An 11,577-nucleotide genomic window follows, 5' to 3' on the forward strand; every position below is an offset into this window, starting at 1 on the left:
GGCTGTAATCCAAGGGGTTATAGTGAATTCCCAAGAGAGACTTGGGGAGTGGACGTAGGAGTAAGGGTTAGCTCCGAACCACTATAAAAGCTTTGTGTTTGTGATTGCTTGTCTCTTACCATTACTCTCATTTCATACACATCACAGCAACTAATTAATCATCTTGTAAAAAGCATTAATTAGTCACCCACAAACGCTTTAATAGTTAAAATTATTTTAAAACCCAATTCACCCCCCCTCTTGGGTTGTCTATCTGGGCAACAAAGTTCATCTTCTTCCAAGTGCTGGAAAGAAAGAAAGAAGAAGAACCTAGGAAGAGATCAATTCGTCCAAGGAAATAAGGAGTTCTTTCCTCCACGCCCAAGCCCATTCTTCCTCCTTCTCCGCGGCAGCAAGGGGGTCCTCTGCATCCTCTTCTTCCACGGCATCAAGGCAAGGAAGATCCACATGCAAAGGTTCCTCATTCCTCTTCCTCCGTTGCGAGTAAGATCAAAGAAGAAAGGGTTCTTCTTCAAGGAGGTATGTTGCAGATTTCTTCCAATCTATTTGATAGTCATGAGAGGTCTTTGTAAGGAGCTAGCACTCCAGTAAGATCCATTCTTAGATGATTAGATCCTCGTGTGGATACTTGTAGAGGCCGGATAATTGTGCGGCTCAAACAGGAACAGAATAGATCATCAGGCTGCGGTGTTCTACACCTGCAGAATTTTTGAAGATGAGATATTCAAATTTAAAACTTCTGATTTTTATTTCAGTTTTATAAATCTTAATCAATCCTCCTCAGATCCTAGTCTCCCCTCCCTAATGAGTTCATAGATCTTCTGGATTTGGATCCAGAAAAATTTTTGAATTCTACGATCCGAGGCACGTTCATACGATGAATGACGTCCCGTTCGAATTCTGATGCGAACGTCGCATCGAACAGGGCGTAACTCATCAGAAGCACTGCAGGTCAAAAGACCAGTCGCACTATTGCAACATCAAGTAAGTCACTGACGAGTGGATAGACATCCAAGTGACTTCTTGTCTTGGTCACGCTCAGTACCCTTGTTCTCTAACAAGCACCTGCACTATCACTTCAGTGTCCCTGCATTGTAGACTCGAGACTCGTCCATCCATAAGAAAAACGATCTGTGCACTGATCTCATCGGATCGATCACCGTCCTCGTAATGATCCATCGATCAAGAGTATTTAGAAACTAATCACTAATGACATATGGCTCAAATTCTCAACTCTTGATAATATGCATCATCATTTTATTAATTCCTTGGACGATTCATAGACACATACACAATATGAATGAAAAAGATGCCAATTTATTAATCAATAATAATAAAGTAAAGTACAAAACTATGTTCCAGAATTAATAATGTGTCAGCTAGATTGGCTTCTAGGGCATAAATCTAACAATCTCCCACTTGCACTAAAGTCAATCAATCATATATCTAAGTTCCATCTTCTTAAGGTGGGCTTCAGTCTTCTGCTGACTCAGCTGCTTAGTGAACGGGTCCGCCTCATTGTCTGTGGAATCTACTCTCTGCACCTCGACATATTTTTTCTCGAGGTAGTCGCGTATGAGGTGAATGTGCCGCTCTATGTGCTTGGACTTTTGATGAGATCTTAGCTCCTTAGCAAGAGCTATGACACCATTATTATCGTAGTAGAGTGTTATGGCATCTGATGGCATTACATCTAACTCTGCAATAAATTTCTTGAACCAGAAGACTTTCTTTGTAGCTTCAGAGGCGGCGATATACTCAGCTTCCATGGTAGCATCAGCAATGATCGATTGTTTGGAACTCTTCCAATTTACCGAACCACCATTACACAAGAACACATATCCTGATGTAGACTTTCTATCATCAATATCAGTCATGAAGTCTGAATCTATGTATCCTTCTACCTTTAACTCCGATCCTCCTCCAAAGACCAAGAATAAATCTTTAGTTCTTCTCAAGTACTTAAGAATGTTCTTAACAGTTGTCCAGTGCTCCTCGCCTGGATTTAACTAATATCTGCTAGTGACACTCACAGCAAGAGCTATGTCAGGTCGTGTACACAGCATGGCATACATGAGGCTCCCTATTACCGAAGCATAAGGGATCTTGCTCATGCATTAAATCTCTTCAGATGTGTTGGGGCACATCTTCTTGGAGAGATGAATTCCATGCCTAAGGGGTAGAAGACCCCTTTTGGAGTTTTCCATGCCGAATCTTTTTAGCACCTCCTCTATGTACATTTTCTGTGATAGGCCTAGCATCCTTTTAGATTTATCTCTATAGACCTTAATCCCTAAAATATAGGATGCTTCTCCAAGGTCTTTCATGGAGAATTCTTTTGACAACCAGACCTTGATCGAGGTTAGCATGGAAATATCATTCCCAATCAAGAGGATGTCGTCCACGTATAATACGAGAAACACGATAGCACTCCCACTAACTTTCTTGTAAACACATGGTTTCTCTTCATTCTTGATGAAATCAAACAATTTGATCGCATCATTGAAACGAGTGTTCCAACTCCGAGATGCTTACTTTAGTCCATAAATGGACCTTTGCAGCTTGCAGACCTTGTGATCTTCATCACTGGAAGTGAAACCCAAAGGCTGCTCCATATAGATATCTTCATCAAGATATCCATTTAGGAAAGCAGTTTCACATCCATCTGTCAGATTTCATAATCATGAAATGCTGCAATGGCAAGCAATGTTCGAATGGATTTCAGCATGGCTACAGGTGAAAAGGTCTCCTGATAGTCAATGCCTTCGCATTGACTATACCCTTTCGCCACTAGCTTTGCCTTATAGGTCTCTACCTTTCCATCCGAACCTATCTTCCTTTTGTCGATCCATTTACATCCAATAAGTACTATACTTTCTGGTGGATCCACTAAGGTCCAAACTTGGTTGGAATGCATGGAGTCTATCTCTGACTTCATAGCTTCCAGTCATTTCTCGGAATCAATGTCTAACATCGCCTTGTTGTATGTATTGGGATCCTATACATGTTCCCTATCTCCCATGAGGAACATTTCCTCGATATCCTCTATAAGCATACCTAAGTATCTATCAGGAGGATGGGAGACCCTACTAGATCTACGAGGTGGAGGAGGTATTACGTGTACTGGCTCTATATTAATAGGTTCTGTAGGTTCCACGACTCATTGCTTTTCAGATACTTTCTCTTCAAGCTCAATTTTTCTCCCACTGTCTCTATCAAGGATAAATTGTTTTTCCAAGAAGATAGCATGTCGGCTCACAAAAATATTGTGATGCTCTGAGACATAAAAATTGTATCCTATTGACTCTTTAGGATATCCAATAAAACGAACACATATGGTCCTAGCCTCCAACTTGTCCGCCTGCAATCGCTTGATGTGGGCCGGACATCTCCAAATCTTTTGATGGCCAAGACTCGGCTTCTTACCATGCCATATCTCATACGGTGTGGTAGGAACGGATTTAGAGGGAACTCTATTCAATAAGTAAATCGCGGAAAGTAAGGCCCCCAAAGAAACAAGGGTAAATTAGTGAAGCTCATCATGGACCGGACCATATCTAATAGAGTCTGATTCCTCCTTTCTGACATTCCGTTGAGTTGAGGTGTACCCGAAGGCGTCCATTGTGAGACTATGCCATTTTTCTTGAGATAGTTCCGGAATTCTCCACTACCTCCTCGATCTGATCGAAGAGACTTTAGGGATCTTCCAGTTTGTTTTTCTACTTCATTTTTGAACTTTTTGAACTTTTCCAAAGCTTCAGATTTGTATCTCATAAGATACACATACCCATATTGTGAAAAATCATCGGTAAAAATAATGAAGTACGAATAACGACCTCTGGCTAGCACATCGAATGGGCCACACAGATCAGTGTGTACCAGGGTAAGTATCTTAGTGGTCCTTCCACATGTCCTACAAAAGTTAATTTGACTATTTTTTCTTGAAGGCAGGATTCACAAACTAGATATGACTCGGAAGTTAATAAGCCTAGAAGCCCATCTTTCTCCAATTTATTCATTATGTCCTCTCCAATATGGCCAAGTTTGAGGTACCACAAATACTTCTGGTTTATCTCATCTTTGGATTTTTTAGATCCTATGACACTCACTACTTGCTCAGATATATTCACAAATACATCCATATGTAAGTGATAGAGATTGTCAATCATAAAACTACGTGCAATCAATTTATTTCTAAAATAAATTGAACAACAGTCTTTGTCAAATATAAAAATATGACTATCCTGTGCTAAACATGAAACAGAAATCAAATTTCTGCTAGTAGCAGATACATAATAACAATCTCTAAGCATCAAACTAAAACCAGACGGTAGTCGTAGAGGATAGGTGCCCACAGTCACAGTAGCAACTTTTGCCCCATTGCCAATCCGAAGGGTTACTGCACCTTCCACTAGCCTTCTACTTTTCTTTAGACCCTGCATAGTAGTGCACAAGTGAGCACTACAACCAGAATCTATAATCCAACTATAAGTAGAAGAAACCGTAAGATTAGTTTCAATTACGAGCAAGTCTAACATATCTTCCGAAGGTGTGTCTGCCTTTTTGTTCTTCAGGCTCTCGAGATATGAAGGACAGTTCCTCTTTCAGTAGCCGTCGACGTTGCAGTGGAAACATTTTTCTTTGTCATTAGCCTTTTTTTTTGAACTTCCTTCTTTGGCTTTTTGTGTTTCTTCTGCTTCTTCGCAGGCTTCTTCTTCTTTCAAGTAGACTTTCTCTTGAAAGTAGGAGCCAACTCAGCAACAAGAACAGTGCCACTTGAACCTTTCAAGGCCCCCTTAGCAGTTACCAACATATTCAACAACTCGATCTTGGTGCAATCAAACTTATTCATATGGTAGTTTACTATAAACTGCCCAAATGAATCAAGAAGGGGTTGTAGGATCAGATCCACTTGCAATTCCTTGTCCATGGTCATACCGAGCTTCTCAAGCTCCACTAGGTCCTTGATCATAGTCAAGTAGTGATTATGGATAGACTGCCCCTCGCGCATCCTTGCCTTAAAGAGCCTTTTGGACACTTCAAAGCGTGCTGTGCGACTTTGCTCACCATACAACTCTTGCAGGTGTGCCAATATGTCCCTAGCAGTCTTCATATTCTCATGCTGGCATTGGAGTTCATTGGATATTGATGCCATGATGTAGCACCTGACCCTAATGTCATCATTCATCCATTTTTCATGTGTAGCACGCTGATCATCGATCGGACGTGTTGGTAATCTAGGGATATTATTGTCGAGTACATAGCCTATTTTTTCGCAGCTCAAAATAATTTTCAAGTTTCTTAGCCAGTCTTTATAACTGGTTTTGGTCAGTCGATTGGTCTCGAGAATTCGGGTCAAAGGGTTAGAAGCTGACATTGTGATCTGTAAAGAGTAAAGATTCTAGTTAGATTTTGTACTTGATCTTAATTTGTTCTAGGAACTTTTAAAACAAATATACATCCCACTATTTCCTTGAATCTCTCTCACTCCTCAGGTAGAGAAACAAAAATCCTTCGCTACTAGGATTTCTAGTAGGTACTGCAGTCCCACCGATTTACATGCCACCTCACCTAACAGTTATTGGTGACACATGAAAGGATGAGTGTACAACTCTTGTACAATGCTTCTCAAGCAAATTGCAGCACTATCTGGTCTCTAAGTCACGAAAGCCTCACCTAACAGTTATTGGCCCAATTTCTTAGTTAAGTTTGACTCACAGTATAACCACAAAAATAAAGTCATCATTGGGTCCTCGCCTAACAGTTATTAGTGCCCAACCCCACCTTTACCCATACAACATCTCATGTCAATAGAGAGGTCCAGTCCTCCGATGCAACTTGCCCACTATATCCAGCCGAGACAAATCAACACCGAAAAGACCTTAGTATTGGGTTTTCCAGTACCCTAGGGCGCAGCGGAAGATACGGGATTATAAAATTTTCTTATAAAACCCATTATATAAAACCCTAATAAGCCAAGATCACCTTAATAGTATAACCAAATAATGTAGAAAATATAATCTTGGTATAGAAGAATACCTATCACGTTATATCCAATATGTCTGAAGATGTCCTAAGGTGCCCAAATGTTCACCCTCCGATGTTGATCCACATAGGAATGGGTTCAAGACTCTAGCTCCATCAAAACTTGATTCTAATTGTTCAATCCTTCCAAAGGATTTAATTGGCTGATTTTTCTTTACTTCCTTCTTTCTTTCTACCGCTAAAACATTCACTAGCCTTTTTGTCCTAAAGAAGACCCTCTTGTCTTGGGTTAGGACAAAAGAGAGAGGCTTGTAAGAAAGAAGGGATAAGGAGAGAGAAGGAGAGACTTTTTCTTTGATGATCTTTAGAAACCCAAGGCACCTCCTTATTTATAAGAGATGGAGGGATGCATCCCATCCACACACCTCATCATGATGAGGCATGTGCCAAGAGAGGCATCCCATCATGATGGGGTGCTAAGGAGAAGGGTGTATCAACTTCTTTCTCATGTCTCCCTCTTAAATCCTGATGATCCAAGGGCCTAAATGCAGTGAACCAAAGCCAATGGTCCAGATCTAGGCGCCATCAAATGGTCCAGATCAAGGCATCATTATCCAGGGTGCCATCCAATGGTCCAGAAGCAAGATGCCATCACCGATGGTCCAGATTCAGGCGCTGAGCAACGGTCTAGATCTTTCATCCAGAGAGTCATTCAGTGGTCCAGATTCAGGCGCTGACCAATGGTCCAGATCCTTCATCCAGTAATCCATCCAATGGTCTAGATGAAGGCGCCAACCAGTGGACCAGATCCTTCATCTAGGGAGCGATCCAATAGTCCAGAAGTGAAGGCCCTATCAAACCCAATCCAATTGGGTTTAACCAACTTAAAGAAAATATTAAACCTAATCAAATCAGGTCTAATTAAAGCCAAATAGTTTCCAACTCTTGGCTAACCCATATTAGGTCATGATCTAATCATATTAGATCAACCTAACCTAAGAATCAGATTCGAATTTAATTTGAATCAAGAGCTAGGGTTTGCAACACGTGCTAGCATGTTCATCTTGCAAACATGATCTAATCCAATTAGACCCTTGATCAATTCCCTTGTGTGTGACCCATTGGGTTCCTTATCTTAGCCAACAGTAGGTGCAGGTGCAAGTTGACCTAACCTGATTAGAATACCTCTAATCCAATTTAGGTTCAATTAATTGCTAAACCCGACTTAGCAATCAGAACCTTTCTGATGCTTTAATCTAATCAAACTCTTTGATCCGATCAACCCACAAGACATGATTAACGTCTAGCAACGTATCATGTCTACCCGAAAGATGAGGAATGTATTGGACAAATCCAAACATACCCTTCAGTGGCAAGTTACCGTGCAATTCAATCCCTCAGTCATACTACATCCTGAATAAGTGCATGAGTATGGATCAATATCAAACTCAATCACTTATTCATGTCTCTCTCAATCTTTTATATGATAATTCAAACAATGAAACATTAGAAACTCTTTCTAATTTTTATTTTGCTTTGATCAAAGGCTTCTTGAATCATCATAAGATTAGAGTAAGTAGGATGTTACCTTCTCTTACTAGAAGTGACTAATTCCTTGTTGACCTACTCACAACCTTCGTACAAAATCCACCATATCCAGAATACCCCGTACACAACGCAATGTCGTGAATGAGGGTAAACCAAAACATAGCTTCAAGTGCATAAGGTACCATGGTGATCTCAGGTCTAAGGATCACTTGCACAACTCCCACTATGAGAACCATCTTTTGATAATTAAGTAAGAATCCATAAGATGTTCTCATGGCTGGTCATTTCAGTGAACTCATTCCTCTAATGAGCACCCACATCTTTGTATTAGTGTTCTCACACAAGTGATTGTGAGATCAATCTCCCTCTACATCGAGCATACATAAGATGTACCAGTCTTTCCGGTAATATTGATCCCCGACTCAATATACCAATTTGACTGAAAATATTCTAAATTAGAATTTTAGGATTTTAGGTCTCACTGGTATGATCTCATCATAACCCTAAAACCAATGTCCTAATTTATGGGGTTCATCATCCAATAATAAAACAGATAAGCAGCAAATGACGAAACATAATGCCTTTATTGATATATATCGAGTGTCAAAGTACATGATTTGGAGGATTACAAAGAGAAACCCATCAAATGATTGGCTTATAGGGCATCTACTCTTTCACTTAGCAGCTCTACTACGGTGGAAGACCTATGGACTTAATATTGGGTAATCTAGTCTTAGTAATTGCAACCTTGAGCTCTTCATAGGAGATAATCGATCAATTGGCCAGGTAAGTAGGTGGGAGGCTCCCCTTACTCGGAGAGTAAGGTCCTAATTAAGTAACCACCTTTAATGCTTTCCTAGACACCAATTAGATCAATTAATCAAATATGGCTAGCTCAAAGTCTGGTTCACTCTTGACTTATTGAGGAGATTTTAATTTAGATCTCTTTCATTTAATTATCTACATCTCATGCAAATAATTATCTACCCGCTATGCATAAACATAATAAACATAAACAATAAGGCATAATCACAAAATAACTGGTGATGATCATGGATCCAAGATGGGGTCATAGTACAAGCACATGCACGTCAATTGGTTAGATCATCTTCAACTCTTGATTCGATCTTGAGCATCCTAGGTTCAATTGTGATCAACTCCTTGATCCATCTTTAATCAACCCTTGATCTCGATCCGCGCAAATCGTGCTTGTGGAGGCATGCACCGATCAACCATTGACATGCAAACACATCACAGATTACATTCCAGATAACTTTAAAAATTAAAAATAGTTACACTTTTTTTTTCATGAGAAATGCAGGTCTCTAATACATCAATTTAAGATGCACGCAGGCATCTGAAAATCTGATTTACATGCCATCACATAACATCACAGAACATCTCAGACATTGCAGAACATTTCAGCATAATTAAAGGGTTCATCCATGATCATCACTAAATACATCTCATGCATTAATTATAATTTACAGATCTGAATATTTAGCATATTATGTCATCATATGAGTTACTAATCATGCAAGATATAATTCTAAATATTTGTAATCACATTAATAAAGCAATAGAATCATTAATCTAAACACATAAAAATCAGCCATACAGAAAAATCAGCAACTTGAAAATTCTGCATGCAGAAAAATCAGCAAGTATAATCTTTAAATTTTCAGATCTATTATGCCTTTAATCTTTTAATTCTAATCTTAATCTACACAACCATGGCTCTGATACCACTGTTGGAATCCTACGCACGCCGCAGAAAAATCAGAACGCAGTGGAAGGGACATGCGCGAGATCCCGTTTATTGCATAAACGTATTTTTAAAACCGTCGCAGATAGATTAGGATTAAAAACCTTTTACAAGATTAGAAAGATCAGATCTTCACCTTGTGCGGGTAAATGATCATCGCAAACTGATGATCGTGGTATTTGTTGAAGGTTCGCTTGAAGCCGCACACGCGTCTGGCCTCTACGGGTATGTACACGAAGCAGAGGACCGATCAAAGCTCTCGAATCTCTCTGGGGTGCTAGCTCCCTTGCAGAGATGTCTTTTGATGGCTGAAAATCTTCCTTTGAATCAACTCTTGATTGCCTTAGGGAGGAGGAAGAAGAAGGATGGATCAAAGAAAAAGAACAAAGCCCTTGCAGCCTTTCCTTTTCCTTTGCGTTGGAACCAAAGAAGAGAAGGGAGGAGGGCCGCCAAGCCTTTCTTTTCTTTTCTCCTTGCTTGCAGCTGAAGACCAAGGGGAGAAGAGGTCCTCACGGCTGGAAGAGGAGAGGAAGAAATTACCCTAGGGGGCCGCCCCTTATCTCCTCTTATAGGTGTGTGGAGCTCCAAGTCTATCCAATTTTGGAACCAAGAGGAGGGCGTACGCCCCTCTTCTTTTATTCTTGAGTTCGGCCACGGGAGGGGCGTACGCCCCTCCCTCCTCATCCTCCATCATGCATGCCCCACTTAATCTAATTAAGTGGGGCGTGGGGCCTAATACTAGGGGGACCAATCCTCTTCCAAAGAGGATTAGGTGTACTCATCTCCTTTCCCTTCAAATCCTAATCTAATTAGGATTCAATTGAACCATGACTCAATTGAAATCTTTAATCCTAATTCAATTAGGAGTCATCTTAATTTATTAGATTAAAATTAATTAGAACTTAAGTGTCGGATTACCCCCGCATGCATCTCATGAATGTTCTAGAAAACGTAGATTTCAAAAAAATTCTAGAGTTCTTTAACTCAGATTTATGAAATCTAAAGAAAAGATTAAAATTAAAAGACTAGATTAATTTCAGATCTACTATAATTACTAATTGTATAGAATTTATAAATATCTAATCTTTACCTTTGAGCGGGTAGAATTTCACCGCTATCTGATGATCGTAGGATTTCTGGTTCTCTTAAAGCCGCACAAGCGTCCGGGCTCTACAGGTATCCACACGAGTTATAGATCGCTCCAAGATCTCACCGGGGTGCTAGCTCCCTTACAGAAATCACCTTTGATAGCTGAATTCATCTCCTTTTAATCAACTCCTTGATTACTTTGAGAGGAAGAAGAAGGAGGATGACGAATGTCGAAGAGGAGGAAGAAGAGGATGGCAGCTCTTCTTCTTCTTCTTTTGCTCACGCCAAGGAGGGAGAAGGGGAGAGAGGGTGGCGGCAGCAGGAGGGCTTCAATGCTCTTATGTCTCACGCCTGGTCCCTTTAAATAGGCATCTCATGCCTACACAAACAAGAAATAATTTCAAGAATCAATCAATCCTTGATTCATCCCTCCAAAATCTGCAACACCCCTTACTTAATTCTATCGCAACCCTTACTTAAAAGAGTTTGAAGAGAATCCAAGGGATGTACTCATGCCATGTGGCAATCCGCGTGAACCAGGAGGAGGAGGAGGATGTCCACCCCTCCACATGGCCTGGAGACCATGAAAGGAAAGGAGGGGCAGACGCCCCTCCTGTCTTGGTACGTGTGAGAAGGAGGAGGGGCGGACGCCCCTCCCTCTTTCCTTCTTTGCTCCTTATGCATGGAGGAAGGGCTCTATCCCTTCCTTCCATGTATGGGTCACCTAATCTAATTAGGTGTTACATAGTTTCACTTGATCAATTGAATCCTAATCCAATTAGAACCCAATGTGTCCTCCAAATTGATTTATGTGAATCCTAATCCAATTAGGACTTGAATTAGACTTCATGAATCAAGTTCCTTATCCAATAAGGAGTTCTAATTAATTAGGCCTTCCCATCCTTATCCAATAAAGTTAAGCCTAATTTAATTAGGTCCAATTAAATCAATTAAATTGCAATCTAATTGCGATTTCTTCTTCTTTAACTCACTAACTCTTAGCTGGTTAAACCAATTGTCAATCAAATTGACAATTAATTTTAATTTCGATTTCAAATTATAATCTAACCGTTGGAACGATCAAAACCTCTAATGTGTGTGACCCCTTAGGGTCTATTCTGACTGGTAGCGAGATATATTATGATCTCTATCATAATATCATCGAAATTCTTTTCAATGGGTTGAAACGA

The sequence above is a fragment of the Phoenix dactylifera genome, chromosome 1 (assembly GCF_051530095.1).
Source record: "Phoenix dactylifera cultivar Ajwa chromosome 1, Ajwa_hap1_PhDact_Kaust_v1.1, whole genome shotgun sequence".
NCBI lineage: Eukaryota > Viridiplantae > Streptophyta > Magnoliopsida > Arecales > Arecaceae > Phoenix > Phoenix dactylifera.